Raw genomic sequence first — 17862 nt, 5'->3', positions numbered from 1 at the left:
GCTGGGTTCCAGGCCCAATTCTGGCATGCAGGACCAGGCCAGGGTGGCACCAGGCCCCAGGACCTGATTCTAGCACAGCTCTATTCAGGCCCACAAGGCCCAATCCACCCCATGGACTGGCCTCTTGCCACTCATCTGGGCTATGGGGCCAAACAGCTTGAGCACTACTCGTCTAGACCATGCAAAGGACACTCCTAAGCATGCACAGCCCACACCTGCCTGCTTGCATGTGATAAACCCAGAAATGTACTAGATGAGGGCACTCAGAGAGTGCCCATCTACAGCCACCTCCAAGCATGGTAGACAGATTTACTGGAATGATACAAAACGGGCACTGAGATGCATTATATAATACTTTTCCAGGCTCCCTCTACAGTGATATAATATTAGAACATATATTCTATATAATATTAGAATATGGCAGTAATTTAAAGATCCAGAGCCATATTAGTAGAGGTAGAGGTGCACTGTTCATCAGAATTCACTTTAACTGGAGTGAGTGCTCAGGAGTTTTCTTGAGTATAGACATTCTCCAAGCAATCCTGGCTTCTGCAGTTACTTTGAAATAGTAAATCAGTAGGTGAGCTCTTTCAGAGTGCCAGTGCAATGTTATTACTACAGTCACTTGCATTATTGCTAAATGGCTATTTTTATCTTGTGGATAAAACACTGTGGGGAGGGGATAAAAGCTATGTTACAAAAATGTTATTGCCTAAATACAGGAGATAATATCTGTTTTGGCTGGTGGAGAATGAACCTTAGTGGCTATTTCAGATTATACTAAGGCAAATCATGTTCAACATTGTGTGAGTTAACCATGCAGTGAGACACAGCCTCATAAAACTGACAACACTGGATGAATTTCTCTTGTTTTTCCCAAGGGAAGCAGGAATGGTTTGATGGTATAACAAAAATAATTCAGAAATCAGATTCTTGACATGAGGCATGAAGAATGAGTTGCAGATATTTTTATAAATACCATATGCTTCATGTTTTTTACCTGCCTAATTGTCAATAAGTTAGATCAAAAGATTTTTGTAAAGGAACAAAGCAAAACAATAACACAAATAAGAGTTCTGGAAGAAACAAGGAAAAGTGATTGTTGTGCAATACTGCAAATCTCTCTCTTTCTAGTCTACAATTGATTACTCTTCCCAGAAGAAGAGGATTAAGGAGTGTTTTGTACATGGAGGAATACATAGAGTGCTTTATTTGGAAGTTGCTGTTTCTGAGTCATTGCAAACTTATGTTGTCAGGCTCTGAAAGGGTAGCTCTTATGACTACCATAATCATATTAAGACTTTTGATAGTATACAGTTGGAAAGCCAGGGTGTGTGGTGCAGAGAGCCAGTCTATGAGTGAGTGGACCACAGGGTTCCAGCAAGAGCAATGTGTAGGAAAGCTCAGCCTGTCACTCAAGTGATGCAATTAAGAAACAGAAGTCATACATAACAGGTGCAGTTTGACTGCAGCTCCAATTTGGAGACGCTGTATTCTTTAGATTGGATGATGTGGATTGCAGATGATGTTAAACCAGCAATTCTTAACTAGGGTGCTGTTGGCATCCTGGGGTCCTTTGAGATCCTTCCAAGGGTGCCACGTGATATTAGCTCTGTTAGATATACAAACATGATTCATAAGTTAAAATATGATTCACAAATGGGAGTCCACAGTGTTAAAAACAATCTGACCTGTTCTGGTCTTTCTGAGTTTTGTAACAGAGAAATTGCTGTTATTTTCCCATAGTTAAAATACAAGTAAAAACTAAGATCTTGATTCTATAAAGGCTGAGAACCATTATGCTAAGCAAATAATGCCAAAAAACCCTTTTTGGTTTTTATTACAGAAGCATAAGGACTTTAAAAAAATCATTAGACTCTAACTCTTAAAACTTCAGAATATCTTCCTCCCGTAACTCTCTGATTCTCAGGAATATGGGAACTCACCTCCTTACCTAAGAACTACTTTTTCTAAATGTTCTTATCACCACTGAGTTTATTAATTTGGGTTCATCCTTTCATAAAGGCTTCCCTAGTTTTCTAGTAGCTGAAAAACAAGCAGCTACTTTTCTAAGACGGTAATTATGCTTTTGACTACTGTGTCCTTTTGCTTTTCCAGTTTGTCAGCATTTTTAATGTTATACTTCCTTTCAGTTTCTCTTATTCCTAAAGATGTAGTCTGGGAATCTGGGATGTAACCTTCCTGCCAGATTTGAGTGCAATGAAAAGGGACATGAACACCTTTAAAAATGTAAACACTGGGTTGAGCCCCATGAAGAAAACTGAAAAGCAATTATTACTTCCCCTGATCATGCTCCCCACCAATCCCAGTCACAAGTACCAAATGCAAGGGTTTAAAAACAAAGGGAAAGTTAAGGAAAGAGTGGGAGATAGAGAAGGACACAAAATAAACTCAGCAATACAGCAGTTCATAAAATAAAATTGTAAGGTAAAACTCCTACATCACGAGATGTTTTGGCAAGAATGTCAACCTCCATCCTCTTCTTTGGATTGTGAATGGGTAATAATGCAATGCCTCTTAGTACTAGCTACTACTTTCCTCCCAGCACTGAACTCACAGGCTAGGGACAGAAGTTACACGTAAACTGGCTTAAGTGATCAGAAACTGGTTTAAACCTGTAACAGAACAGAAGCTCAGTGCATATAAGCCAGTATCAAAATGGCCAAAACTGGTTTAAGATAAACCTGGATAAATGTAGTATCAGACTTAACTGATTGAGGTCAAACCAGTTTATGAAACTTCTGTCCCAGAGCCCTTCCTGGTTCAAGTTAAACCAGAGTGCCCCAGCATCCTGGAATGCTTTGTAGCCCTGGGCTGGGCTGTCTTCTCCAGAGAGCAGGGCTGGCCCTGGCCCTCTGCTTCCTAGCTGGAGTAGTGAGGGATGGCTGACAATGGCAGGGAAGCAGGCCCAGCTAGGGATGCAGCCCAGTCTGCAGGAGAGGGACTGCCTCCATCCCCAAGTAAACACTGTCTGGGGGCTGAGTCCAGTGTAGGAGTTTAAAAACCCCTTCTCCCACTCAGACTTACTGCTGGCTATAACTGTAGACTACAAAACCCAGAGGCACCTAGAAGCAGGAAAAGGAAGTGATGAGCAAACTTGCAGAGTCCTGCTGCTGAGATGTTTGGACTACAAATCCCAGAAACCTCAGGGGCAGCAGGTAGAGGAAGCAAACATACAGTACATGCTGGCTATGTGCCAGAGGGCTGTACTCTAGTGCTCCTGGTCTGAGGTGCTACAGGGATGTGGCTGCATTTCCTGAATCAAAGGTAAATGTCTGTGTATTTTCTGTTTCAGTTTAATCCGTGCAGTTTACACTGATCTGGAAATACTGAATCAATTCAGCCTTGGGCTTTTTGTCTGTCTGCACTTGGCCACAGTTTGCTGCCCAGGGTTGGCATAGTTCACAATGTAGGCAGTTCTATCTCCAGTCTCTCAGGGTAATGCTGGGTTAGCTGCTGCAGGCCTATATCACCTCTTTCAGATTAAGTCATTTCAGCTTTGGTGCTGGGTAAGGTGGTCACCATCCAAGTTCAACCATCAGCAGCCCTCTATGGCTTCAGCCCACATAAGCTCATATCAGTCCATAATTTCTGGGCTGGTTTCTTGGTTTTTGTTTTTTTAAACAGTTTTTTAAGTGGCACATCATGATCTTAACAGATCCCTTACTACCGAGAAGTATTCCCTCACTTTTTTCCCCTTTAGATTTTTTTTTAGACACAAGCAGTATCAGACTACAGCTAGAGTGTGGGCAGTTTGTCGCTGTAGGATCATTCTACATAATTCTTCTATTATAGCACTTAATATGGATAATATGACTCATGTATTCAAGAAAATAACTGTATTTTAGCCAAAACAGAAATGAAAATGAGTATTGCCCTCATTTGTTTTCCCTTGGTCACCAGCAGAGACTGAGAGCTCCCTGTCCTATGCATCCTCTGTCTATTAAATACTCTCAGACACATTTAGATTACCCTTAGTCCTGTTTAATGAAAAGATATCATCAGCAAACTCTTTATTCTCAAAGGCTTCTGATCATAGGACTTCTGAAAATGTAAATCCTCTCAAAAAGCCATAGGAGGAAGCATGAAGCCAGCCTGTCAATCCTACAAATTTTAAATACATCAGACAGAGAGAAGATGAGTGAATAGGTACAACAGAAACACTTTTCTTTGGAAGGGCTGTTTAAGACCTAGATGACTTCTTCCAACTTCACTGTCAAAATCACAGGATGAAAATAAACTTTGAAGGCTCAAGTGGAAGAGAAAGATACCAAGCTTTCCTCCAATTTAGAGACATTAACCAAGACCTCTTCTTCCTACTCAAAGACTCCTTTTCAAGTACCCAGGCTCTTCTCTTTATTCTTTGCCTTAATCTGGGTTTGGCCCCCAAATGGCTGTTTTGGCTGCCTGGCTTGTTGCTAGGTCCTAGCACTCATTGGTTTCTTTTCTGATAATCCTTTTGTTGTGTGAGGCTGAAGTCCTATCACAGCTCAAAACTGGAGTAATAGCTATATTACAGACAGATTGCACAAAGGCTGTGTGAAGGAACTCTCCAGTCCTTGGGTCTTTTAATTTATTACTACATTAGGCAGAGTTGAAATGATACTATTGTCCTTTTTTTGCCCTGAGTAGTTAACTAATATTCAAAGCTTTGCTGAGTTGTTTCCATTAGGAGGAATGTTTGATAATACAATTCAGGTATTTCTTTGCATTCCTGTTTTTTCACAAGGGATGTACATGGAGTCCTGTTTCCCTAAATGCAGTGGGAACAAACAATGGAAGACAGTTTCCTCACTCCTGATTTCCAAGTGGGCACTTCCAGTCAGTATACTGTTCAAAAGAAGACCTGCTATCTCACTGTTTCCACTTAGCACCAGGATACCAGCCCTTCTGTAGCTTTCTTCCGGGATTTCTTTTTGGCTTTATCTTGGTTTTTTGCTTGTCATCTCCATAGGCACACACCAATGCAGTCCATTGAGTGCTACAATCCCTGCACTTACAGTCACTTCCCAGAAAAGCCCTTCTTATTCCCTCTGAAATTAATTAATTTCAGATGGAGCGTGAAGAGGTGTGCCCAGGGTCAGCCCAGCCTATCCTGCGAAACCTATAGCCGCAGGGGGCCCTGCAGCCAAGGACCTTCACATCCAGCTGCTTGCTGCTGCTGCTGGCTTCTTCGGCCACTTGCCATCCCCCCACCATTAACTTTTTCACATCCTGGCATGAAACTATATTTTAAAGGGGGAGCCCAAAAATTGTGGCCCCGACTGTGCCAGTGGAAGGCTCTGATGTGGGTGTGGTTCTACCAGCAACACTGTACTTTCATAGGTATAGCTTATTTTGCTTGGAGGGTTGAGATATTAAGAATGTACTGTAGTGGTCAAAAGCAAAGCTTTGTGGCATAACTGAGTCTATTCTAGAAGTGCTTTGCTAGACGTTATGTGATGTGTGTGTACCCATGAATGCACAGTGTATGTGTACATATATGCACTCTTGTCAGTATGTGGGGCTATTTTGTGTTGTGTTTGTTTCCTGTTGCTGTCTGTTTTTTATGCTTGAAGAGTATTCAGTTAACCTAGGGGTGTCAATATATGGCCCACAAGCCAGATCCAGTGTGTGGAGCCCTGTGATCTGGCTCATGGAGCCTTATGATCTGGCCTGTGGGCCTTGGACTGACCCTGTGCAGTGCATGGAGCGTGCGGGCTGGACTCAGCGCTGTGGGTATTACATGAAGCACAAGGGATTGGGCCAGGGCACGTGCTGCATGCAACACTCATTCTGGACCAACCTTGAGCACTGGTTAGCCAGAACAGGGCCGATGCAGTGCATACTGTAGGTGGCATACAGGGCTGAACTGACTGTACATGTTTCAACACAACACGGGGCCACCATGGGATGCGCACTGCACGCAGTACCCTGCTAGATTGGCCCTGCACATTGGCTCGTGTTTGGTCCCAATCCAAGCTGCAGAGTGCCTCAGTGACCCTCATCCGGCCCATGGGACAGCATGAGTTTGGCACCCCTTAAGTTAGGCCTTTTTGTCTGCACAATAAAGATGGCTACTCTGTTGATTTCACTGGGAGACACAAACCTCTGCAGCATGCTAAACTAGTACTATTCCTAGACCAGTAAAGTGCTCCTTTAGTTCTTTGGTCAATGGCTGCTATTGTTTCAACTGTCTTACTCTATAAAGGAGTTTATATGTTTTTAGCTAGAATAAAATCCAGCTAGCAAGCCTATTGGCCTCAAGAAGTTTGTGATTGTTTAAACAGCAAAGACATGTTTATTGACAGCTACCAAAATTCTTCAATGATCTATAACTAGGAACCATTAGGAAGAACAGCGTAGATGGAAAACTAATAAAAAGATCTAGAAAGGTTAGAAATAGTTAAAAAAGAAAATTACATTCACCTCAGGAAAATGTAAATTAACTTCTGGCAACTAATAATCTGAAAACTGTATTTCATAGAAGCCTCAAAATATACAAGCAGCTTTCTAAGGGTGAGTAGCAGAAAGAAATGTAGACTTGAATTTGTAGTCAGCCAAAGGGGTCGATATAATTTTATGTTGCATAAGAGCTGTTGTGTTGTCACGCTTGTAATATCTCCATAGAGGATTCACTTGGACATGGCCTGAAGTATTATATTCAGTTTTAAGATCCTCTTAGGTGATATCTGGAGCAAAACAACATGCTGGCCAATGGGAATCTTCGACAGCTGCTAACAGGCACCAGTGGTGAAACAAGGTTGAAGCCAGACATGGTGCATTTCAAACAGCAACTGTGTCCCACTGAGCTAGACAAGCATATAAGACAAAAGAATTGACAGCAGCAGCAGCAAGCTGTTTTACAGGGACAGGGAAACATAAGATTTGTTGAAGAGGTTGCTTCTCATGCATTGGCCTTCTCTGTTGTGCACCCACCATGCCTCAGTAGCTTCTGTGCCACGCAACAATAGCCTTGGTACCAGGAAATGATATTGTATGGCATAGTGAGAAAAATATCCAAATATCAGAGCAGGAAAGGAATCTTTTGTAAGGAAAGAAGAAAAGATCTATATGAACAACACCTTGGTCAACTGATGATTAAATGAGTCTTGTATTAATCATGTACATTATGCAAAGAGTAAACACCAAGCAGAGAGCGATAATTTAGGATGGAAAATGGAGGTATCGCAAGATGAATGGATTCACATTGAGAAGGAATTTGGGATATCAGGAACAGTGCTTTGAAAGGAGCTGTGAAGCTGTTACAGTGACTGAACACTTGAACAACAGGCTTTGCTGGCATCCAGGCACAGGCAACTGGTGGGGGGGGCACAGGGGCCACATGTCCCCCCCTTAGATTGGCCCGACTCAGCACCGCTCAGAACGGGACCGTTCTTCTGCAGTGGGGGCCGGGGGCATGTTGCCGGAGAGCGCTAACCATGGCACAAAAGTATAGGAGTGGATATGGGGCTTTTGGCTCACCCCCAAATGGCACCCCTGACTCAGGAGGCACCAGTTGCCCCTGCATCCAGGGGATTACTTTTCGTGGCTAAATGCTTATCCACCTACAGCTTACACCAGCTAACATTTAAATAATGTCAGGACTGTTAAAGAGTAGTGATAGAGAAAAAGTTCCGACAACGGAAATGCCTCAAGTTACTGAGCAGCCTCCTCCCAAGGCCACAGGAGGGAGAGCAGTGTGCGGGCAGTTCGCTGGGAGCAAGAGACAGCAGGGAAGAGAAGCTGGGCATCGGGTCCTGCTCCACGAGAGGCAAGGACTACGCCATCGTTTGCTGCCCCAACCGCGGCGCCGAGGCCAAGTCACACAAGCGTTCAAAGGCAAAAGGGGCGACTTTGCCTGGGGGCGCTCGTGTCGCGCTATCCCAGTCCCGCCACGTTTCCTCAGGGGTGGGGGAGAGCTCCGCCCCGCCCCTCGCAAGAACCCCGCCCCTCCGTGCTCTGGCCAATGAGCGGTGCAGCTGAGGGGCGGGGGGGGCGAGGCCAGCCTCGAGCTGGTCCCGTCGCTTCTATATAAATCCTCCGAGCAGAAACGCGCGCCCTTTTCTTCCTTGCGGAGCCGAGAGAATGGTGGGTTCGCGCAGCGCCACACCGCGCCCTCCCCGCCCCCAGGGCAGCCCCCGAGAGGCCGTCTTACCCCGCCAACCCCCCTCCGTGGGGCGGGCGGTGGGCCCGCGCTTCGCCTCGGCGGCCTCGGGCGTAAAGACAGTGCGGAGTACAGCTCCCGGTGTGCCTCGCGAGGCGCGCAGCGCATGCTGGGAGCGGTGGCCGGGACGCGCGGTGTATGCTGGGGTTGCGGAAGTGATCGTGTTCGCCTTCGCTGGCCTCTGCGGTGATCAGACTCCGGCCGGGTGCAGCGGCGCGGTGGGCGGCCGCCTTCTCCTGGCTCCGGGCCTCGGCGGACTCGGGCCGCTGCTGCTCGGCTCGTCGCTCTCGCGCGTGTCTCGGCTGCTGCTGGTGGCTGCGGGCCCCGAGCAGATCGTCACCGTGCTGGCGTCGCTGTTTGCGATCATCTCGGGACATTCCGGGGCTGGCGCCCTGGCTCCCAACCAGGATATTTAATATGGGGATTGCTGCCTGCCCCTGTCAGCCCTGGCGGTTGCATTACCAGGGACGTCCGAGTGGGCGCCCCGGTGGGAGTCAGTGTTACATCTCCACCTTCCTGGAAGGGTCTGAAGTGTGTGCAACTTCTCAATGACTCTTGTTCCTTATCTCAAGGACTTGCTGCTTATTTTCTTTATACTAGGAATAAAGAAAAAATTACTCTAGAAACTATGGAGAGAAAGCTTACAGTGATCTGCTGGCTACTGCGCAGAAATGCTCAGGTATGGCTCTAAAGTTTTTAGTCGGTTTAGCCTGGGGGGCTGTGCATTTTTGGTGTTGTTTGAATTCCCCAAAGTTATCTAGTTTCTTTGAATGCTTTGTGTAGGGCAGTCTTCAGATAATCTAGTTGAAATTATCCTCTCAGGGTAGGTGCTAGAGGGAGAATTGGCTCGGGTCTGAAAGGAAAGACAAAAACAGTAAACTGCATTTAATGGATTTGTACCACGTGGTCATTTTCCGGTTGTCAAATAGAAACAGCAAAGGCAGGGAATTGTTTAACATCTACTGCAGACAAGCAAATATATGTTGCTTACAGTCATTTGCTGTTACTGTTTTGATCAACTACATAACTTTACTGAGAATCCTGCTTGGATGGTTTTAACCTTAGTATATGGGGCTAGTGGTTTGGCAGCTTTGGCTTCAAACACAGCTGACCACCTATGAGTAGTCATAAAGGAATCCCAGGCATAAGTTTGTGGCTGGTTGTGGTGAGTCACCCATAGATGTGCATGTTTGTAGACTTGAGGCATGAGTCTGATTTTTTTCCCCCCACACACACACAAAAAAAGTCCCCAGTCATATAGGGGTGAGTGGTCAGTAACATGGGTGCCACGTGGCATGGACATCCTCCATTGCAGCACTGCCAATTGGGAAGGGAACAGGCAACAGTGGCGGATGGGGCAAGGACCTGGATGCAGAAGACAGAAGGATTTTGGTGCAGGGTACAGAAAGATAAGCAGGAGATTGGGAAATGGGAAGTGCCAAGAGTGGCACTCGGAGGGCATGGGGCTAATCTGCAATAGTAAAGTGGCCTTTGAAATTGGTGTGTTTTATGTAGTTTCACTCTGAGAATTGTTTGAATCTTCTCTTAAAGTAATCTACTCTTCATTCAGTGTGAGAAAAGGAAATCTGTTGGGCAATTTACAGCTCATAATTAATGAGAACAAAAAAAACTTTAGCAGGTGTTTTTGTTGTTGTTTTTCTCTGATGCATCAGCTGAAGCTTTGTCATGACTTGTACTTTAAATTCCCAGGGGCAAGACACATGTCTTAAACTAGAAAACGATTATGGTGGTACATGATTGTTAAACCACAGCTGGGACAGTATAAAGTGTTCTCAAACTGTATAAATTTAAAGTTTGAGTTGTTTTGCAATATATGAATGAAGTATTGCTGTTTGGTGTACTGCATCACTTTTTTTCCCCTCTCAATTTTTTTCTTCCCCTCTCAATTTTAGGTCCAGACCTTCATGAGAACATCAACAAATCTAGAAGAATATTTGCATTATTGTGGGTGGTTCTAAATACAAAAAAATGAAAAGTATGTTATGAGTGATTCACTGAAATGTAGATAGATAAAAATAGAATACATGGTTTGTCAGATTTAGGTATTGATTGATCTGTTACTGATGTGTATCCATTTAAATGGGTAGTATTCTGTTTTGCTTTCAGCCCTGTTACACTTTTCTGTATTGTAAATCCAGTAGATCAAGGATGGGTAGCTGAGCTGTGAATGCCAGAGGGGGGCATTGCAGTGTAGTTGGAGGGGCCCTTATCCTCCCATCCCCTGTTTCCTCTGCATGAAGCACTTGTAATGCAGGAGCCTGTCAGTTAAGTGAAGGATCTTGTGAGGAATGCAGTTTTGTCCAGCAGCAGCTGGACTGTTCTGTTTGCAGTTTGCAGTTTTCTGCCACTGAAACCAGAAGTGTTTTTGCCTGCTCAACATGGGCATCTGCAGCAAAAAAGGTGATATTTCTCCTCAGTAGCAGCAAGCTTTAGCTGTTACACTTGTATGTTCCCACTGCTAGAGCCTCCAGGGCCAGAGTCTCTGGCCAGTTATGCCTCTACTGTAAATCTAAAATGGTCAAGAGTTTGGAGGACTTGGGGGAGAGGTGTGTTGTATGGTTTAAGGCCAGCGCTTTGGGAGGTGGTAACAAAATGTTTGGAATATTCGTAGTTTGTACTATTTTGTAATCTGGTGTCTCATTTAGCAAGATAGACCAACTTAATATAAGGCCTAAAGGATGAGATCAGTCTTCATGCAGCGAAAAACTTTTGGGGATTTTAAACAAAGAGGAGAATAGGCAGACAGTTGGTCATATGTATTATTAAAATGTATTTGCTAATCATGTTCCTCAGGCCCCTGACATGTTACCTATATGAATGACCCTAAGAGTGAAAAATTGGGACCAACTTGGGTTTCTCTGACTTTTAATAAGTGTGTAAGCTATTTCACCCCTCCCCCACCCCTTCCAGAAAACATCGGGGTGGACTGTAAGTAATGGTCGTGTATCAACAGTGTTAGCTTACACACTTATACAAAACTTCTATAAAAGTAATAGCCTAGATAAATGAAATTAGATCACTTCTAAAATTAAGAATATGCAATATTGGTAGCAGATTTTAAGTGGTCGCCTTATTTCTAGTGTGACTTAGGAGCATCCAGCATATAATGAGAGTGAACACCAACAACACTGGGAGAAATACCAGCCACTCCAGTACAACTTAACTTTAAAATGGTGGATAATTTGACAGTTACGGTACATTAATCTCCAGAGAACAAATGGCGCTGTTCAGGTAATGTAAAATGTAGGGCATAAGTTGTGGAGTAGACAGTGCATGTATAAAAGCTGAACTTTTTCATCTAATACAAAATATCTTTTTTTTTTTTCCCCCTCCCCGATCCTTTCTTACCTTTATAAAAGTATATGTGATTTATGGTCATGGTGCTGACTTAGTTTATTCAAATAAGTACTCCCAAGGTACTTAAAACAAGAAAGCACATAATATAGCTATGTTGAGTAGCAATCTCGACCATTATAGAAACTGTATTGAATTGGATTTATTTCTTTGTATTTCTCTTTGAGGTATAATTGTAGAAATTGTTTTGAAGTGGTCTGTCAGTGACGAAACTATCCCAAACCTGATTTGTTGATGAAAAACTTATTACGGATCTGGCTTCTGAGATCAGACTACCTCTACATTTCTTTTAAAAGTTGCCTTATGGCTTAAGGGTTAACCTGGTGACACCATTGTTCTGTCCAGTGTAAGAACAAGACTATATTAATATAGACTGTAAACATTCTCTCTCTCTCTCGCTCTGAGAGACAACAGCTTTGAGAGTCCCATAATATGTTTTGTAATATGTCCCAGAACGGTTTGTTGGCATTCATATTTTGATTCGCTTCCAAGAGCACAGCAGTATGTTTTCCTAATATGAGAGAACTCAGGACAGTAAACTGTACTTAACTGAAGGTGGGGTGGGGAGTTGAGAGACTGAAATAAGATTCATTACTACACTGGGTCTTAATGTGACTTTTAACATGTGTATTTGGTTAATTAGGATTAATGATGTTGAGTGTTGATGTGTAGACAAACCTATGGGTAATAGATTCTGAAATCTAACACATCGTACCCCATTCAGCATGCTGTCTTCCTGTGTGCACTACTAGATGCATTCCCTCCCCCTTTTCATTCTTGATGGGGAAGGGAGTAAGAAACCTTTACTTCGCTGCTCAGGCAAAATTCTACCTTTTGTATTTGATCATAATTATAGTGGAAATAAGATGCTTCTGAACAAAGTTTTAGAAATGTAAATGAATATGCTAGGCTTTGGTACTGCCATTTTTACTGAAATTGTGTGCAACTTCTCTTATAGAAATGTTCAGTGGCTCATTGTATTGAAGGTATGTATTGTATTAAGTCTCAATAATTATGAAGGTTTGTAGGGGAGCAATATGTCTGATCTGTGATGAAACTATCCCGAACCTGATTTCTTGATGAAAAATCTTATACGGATCTGGCTTCTGAGATTAGACATTCAGAATTCATGTCTTACAAATGCTAAGGTGACTGAATGCGTTTTACATTTAAAGGGCGAGTGCTTGGTAGTAGTCAGATGTCTTTACTGTGAAAATTGTAACCAGTTTACTTTTGCCAATTTACTACACTTAACAGCTTATGCCAATTTTTATGCAGGTGACACATGGAATGTTGCCTGGCTTATTTGTACTAAATGGTACTCGTGTCTATATTGTCCATTTTTCCTTTGCTTTTAATAGAATATAGTGTTTCATCAGTCATGTGTGACTCTTCCTAGCTAAATTGATACTCTGTCTGAAATCTTTGGTCCTATTTTCCCTTTTTATTGCAGTAATAAAGGTTCCAGGGACCTGTATAACATATTAAAAGCAGCCTGGATGCAGGTTTCTAATTTAGTAATACCTGCTAATTTGACCTACTCACGTTGGGTTTTTTTAATATAAGTAAGATTCATTTTTCTTTTGGGTAGCATCTGAATTCAGAAGGATAGGAAGCAGGAATCTTCATCTTGTGTGCTTCATTCATGTGGCCTGTTAAATGCCTAATTACCCAACTACAGTATACAAAAAAAACCCAAATAAAGTTTGTAAGTAAGGGAAGGAAGTGGTAGTTCAGGATATTAAGACAAACTTCTGTAACAGTTAAATTTTCAACTCTTTAGATTTTCGGAATACTGAATCTGTTTTAATCTAACTATGAAACATTATTCTTAATTAGAACTGAATAAGTGTTAAAACACTTGTGTATTTAAGAAGATTTTTTTTTTAAATTCTTGTTTGTTCATTAATGCTATTTTCATTAACAGGGAAATGGCCAAAAAAGTAGGAGGGAAGAAGCTTTTATTCAGGTACGTAATTTTAAAAAAAAATGCATCACCTGTTACTGAAAAATAGTATGGTTCTGTTTACAGTTTTGGATTTCTAGCATTTGCTAACAAGTTATCTACTTTTAGTGCAGCTTTAACTTGGTAGGATAACTATTCTGTTTTGTCCTGAATTAAGGACATTCCTTTCTTTCCAAGGCAATGCATGTCACTAACCATACTTAGCCTTGGAATTAATCAAGTGTTCCTTTCTAATCTACAGGAGCCTCTTAAGAATGGCTCTGTGCCTCACTACGTCCTATATGCTCTATCCTATGACATATTGTTCATGGTATAATTTATTTAAACTTAAGTTTTAAAATTGGTGAACCTATACACAATACCATGTGTGATTCAGTTTATATTGTTCTCACTCGGTCTCATCTGTGATGATGCTATCCCGAACCTGAATTTATTGTTGAAAAAACTCCATACGGATCTGGCTTCTGAGATGAGAGAGGGGGAGAGAGTATTGGCTAAGTTAGTCCATCAGCTGTTTGAGTATAAAAATGTTTTCTAATGGTGTACCTTGATTGTTTTTAGACACAATGTAAAATGTTCTGTAGTAGTTGGGGGTTTTTTTGTTTTCTTTATGTATTTAGTTTCTCATCTCAAGTGAGCCCTCCTTTAGATCTTTCTTTCCTTTTTCCAGTGATGATTTGGAACATTTGTATCAACATCACCTGACAAATGTGGATGATGTGACTGGGAAGAAATGTAACACCTGAAGAAAAATCTTTCTGTTGTTTGAACATGGAGATCAAGGTTTAAAAAAGCAAACGAACAAAAAGCCCATAACTAAGTTTCTGCTTCCAAAATAGCTATTGGAAATGTTTAACTTTTTTTGGAAGCATCCTGTGCATTGGAACCTGTCATTCTCTGTCGCTTCAAAATGAACAGTCTTGTGGAAAGCTAACTTCTAATGAAAATTTGTCCTATAAACTACATGTGAAATCAAAAAAATAAAATCTGTTTTTCTATATCAGTCAGGCTTCAAATCACTCCTGTTTTCAGATGTTCATTCAGGAGATTAGTGTGATTTACAGGAAAATTTTAAAAAGTACTTCAAAATAACTGAAATGGAGCTTTCTGACTAGGGAAGTTTGCTCTCATGATAAAGAGTATATTAAGGACAATAAGCAATTCTTCTCTATCGCAAGATGCTTCCTAGCATGTAGGCTACATCTTGAGGTGGGTACACACACTTGCTGATACTGAAAAAGTTTTGATTATTAATGATCAGTAATGGAAATCATGATCACTTCATGCAGAAATTAAGTGTACAAATTAATAAAGGTCTTCAAAATGAAGCTTCCCCCTTTTTGAGTATAGCTTTTCCTGTGAGGTGAAAGAGGAAGTAGATGAGGTGCTGGTCTCAAATCAGTGAAAGAAAAAAATATTGAATGTTTATAACAAAGCAAAATTTGAAACTCGTGGGAGGAGTTGGGGTTAAACAATTGAGACCAGAGTATGGGTGTGACTTCTGTACACAGTAATGGGGAAAGAAGAAGTAGCGTTTTGTGCACCACTGTCTAAATAGAATGAAAAGACCAATATAGCTTGGTCCTTCTACCCTATTGTACAACCTCTGCCCTTGATCAGAAAGACTCCTAGTGATGCTGTTTGCTCTTTGTGTGGAAAAGTGGTCAGTAGAGGGAAAAGCCGTACACACATGGGAGCTTCTGCTTTAAAGCCACTTGTAAAATAACCATGCCATAACATGGGAGCAACATATGCTTCATTCAGCAAGCTGACTAATTCAGTAAGGAAAGGAATGGAGGATAGAGATCAATCATCTGATATGCTAGACTTTTCATACACTCTACTGAATAGCATAATGTAGTCTGCCCTGTGCTATATCCCTCACACCGCAGACAGGAAAGCTGCATTGAAAGAACATTACAGACTCAAATGACAGAAAAAAGTCAGAATATAGGAAAAAACATCCCATATTCTGCTTAATGTAAAACTGGCAAAAATGCTAGCAGTGAATTTGGAGCCCTCTTCACTTGTAGAGGTGGAGGACTTTCAGAATCTTGCAGAATATGCTGCTACCAAATAGTGAATACCTAGCAAAACGTACCATATTATATTGGCCTAGATTGAAAGGAAAATTGACATTAGCTTTTTTTTCTTTTGGCCTTCCAATGCACAAGATATACCAGATAACTGGAATGCCACATTCTGCTTAAGCAATGCAAGCCTATTACTGATTATGCAGTGTTTAAGAAAGTGACAATCTGTATCTAACCTGCACAATGAAGTTTTATGAAGTCTACTATTCTGAGACGTTTTCATGAGGCTTCTCAAAACCGGAGTCAAAGATGCCTTATCTTAGCCAGGTTGTTCCACACATTTGCTTACTAAAAGAAACAAATGTATCCCATGCAAGTCCACTTTAGAGGTGGATGATGCAGTATTTAGAGAAGGGTTAGATGTTTGGGAAGAAGATCTGTGTATAATTTATATCCTGCAGTCTGAGGAGTAGGTTCTTGCAGCATTTTTATAGTTTCATAGTTGGTAGGGTCAGAAGGGACCTAAGCACATCATCAAGTTTGACCCCTGTCAGGGGCAGGAAAGAATGCTGGGGTTGGATGATCCCGGCAAGGTGTCTGTCTAACCTTTTGAAGACCCCCAGGGTAGGGGCAAACACCACTTCCCTCGGAAGTTGATTCCAGCTCCTAGCCACCCTGACTGTGAAGTAGTGCCTCCTGATGTCTAGCCTGAATCTACTCTGTCAGCTTATGGCTACTATTCCTTGTAACTCCTGGTAGTGCTGGGGGGAACAGGGATTCTCCAATTGCCTGCTGGTCCCCTCAGACTAGTTTGAAACAGGCCATTAGATCCCCCCTCAGCCTTCTTTTGTGTAGGCTGAACAGGTTCAGGTCCCATAGTCTCTCCTCATAGGGCTTACCCTGCTGCCCCCTGATCATGCAAGTGGCCCTCCTCTAGACCCTCTTGATGCTGTCCACAGCCCTCCTGAAGTGCGGCACCCAGAACTGGACGCAGTACTCCAACAACTGCAGCCTAACCAATGTCGCATAGATGGGGAGGATCACCTCCTTGTCCCTGCTTGAGATGCATCTATGGATGCATGACAAGGTGTGGTTAGCCTTCCTGACTGCATTCCCACACTGCAAGCCCATGTTCATTTTGGAATCAATAGCGACTCCAAGATCCTTTTCTGCCTCTATGCTGACAAGAAAGGAGTTCCCAAGCCTGTAGTTATGGTGCTGGTTCTTGCACTTGTCCATATTGAAACCCATCCTATTCTCATCTGCCTACCTCTGTAACCTGTCCTGGTCTAGTTGTAGCCTGTCTCTCTCTTTTAGCATGTTCACTTCTCCCCACATCTTAGTGTCATCTGCAAACTTGAACAAGGTGCTTTTCGTCCCCTCGTCCAAGTCACCGATGAAGATATTGAACAGTGGGGGCCTGAGGACCGAGCCCTGGGGAACCCCACTGCTCACGTCCCTCCAGCTCAAAAGTGACCCATCCACCACCACTCTCTGGGTGCGGCCCTCCAGCCAATTTGCGACCTATCTGACTGTGACTGTGTAGGCATTGACACCACAGTTGTGTAATTTTTTAATGAGGATGGGGTGAGAGACAGTGTTGAAGGCCTTCCTAAAGTCCGGAAAGACTACGTCCACCGTGACATCTGCGTCCAAGGCTTTTGTGACCTGGTCGTAGAAGGCAACCAGGTTGGTCGGGCAGGACCTGCCTCTGATGAACCCATGTTGATTGCCTCTAAACATAATCTCCCTTGCAGATATGCTCCTGGATAATTTTCTCAAAGAGCTTCCCCAGGACCAAGGTAAGACTAATGGGCCTATAGTTTCCTGGGTCCTCTTTCCTCCCTTTTTTGAAAATGGGGACCACATTGGCCCTTTTCCAGTCCTCTGGCACCTCGCCAGAGCACCATGAGCACTCATAAAGCTGTGCCAGGGTCCCACAATGACCTCTGCCAATTCCCTCAGCACTCTGGGGTAGAGATCATCAGGACCTGCTGATTTGAACATGTCTAGTCCCTCCAGAAGTTCCCTGACTAGGTCCTCACTGACCCTGGCTGCGCCTCCCCTGGATCTGTCTGGGTTCCCAGTGGGGGCGATGTCCCTGTCCCTACTCAGAAAAATGGAAGCAAAGAAACTGTGAAGAGATTAGCTTTGTTACCTGGTGCTACCATCAGATTGCCAAGCATGTCCTGCAGAGGCCCCATGTTACTTGGTACCTTCTTTTTTACCCTCTATGTATTTAAAAAAGGACTTGTTATCCTTGATCCGGGTTGCTAATCCCAGTTCCACCTCTGCCTTAGCCTTCCTAACAGCCCCCCTAC

General features: G+C 42.9%; 1 long non-coding RNA gene across 5 annotated transcripts; it reads left to right on the top strand.

Moving 5' to 3' along the window:
* The first annotated feature begins 7988 nt into the window (after nt 1–7988).
* LOC109311837 lies at nt 7989–14835 on the top strand. 5 transcript variants are annotated; one of them, XR_002101632.1, is made up of 7 exons: nt 8004–8091; nt 8768–8846; nt 10081–10163; nt 11269–11419; nt 12501–12528; nt 13470–13511; nt 14179–14835. It is a non-coding gene; the product is annotated as an uncharacterized LOC109311837 (long non-coding RNA). The 5 variants fall into 5 exon arrangements; XR_002101631.1 differs by having other exon boundaries at nt 7991–8091; nt 11269–12528; XR_002101634.1 differs by lacking the exon at nt 12501–12528 and having other exon boundaries at nt 8005–8091.
* Nucleotides 14836–17862: the final 3027 nt, after the last annotated feature.

This window comes from Crocodylus porosus, unplaced genomic scaffold, assembly GCF_001723895.1.
Source record: "Crocodylus porosus isolate Cpor-Errol unplaced genomic scaffold, CroPor_comp1, whole genome shotgun sequence".
NCBI classification, from domain to species: Eukaryota; Metazoa; Chordata; order Crocodylia; family Crocodylidae; genus Crocodylus; species Crocodylus porosus.
The sequence above is the reverse complement of the archived record's forward strand: the minus strand, read 5'-3'. Positions and strand labels throughout refer to the sequence as shown.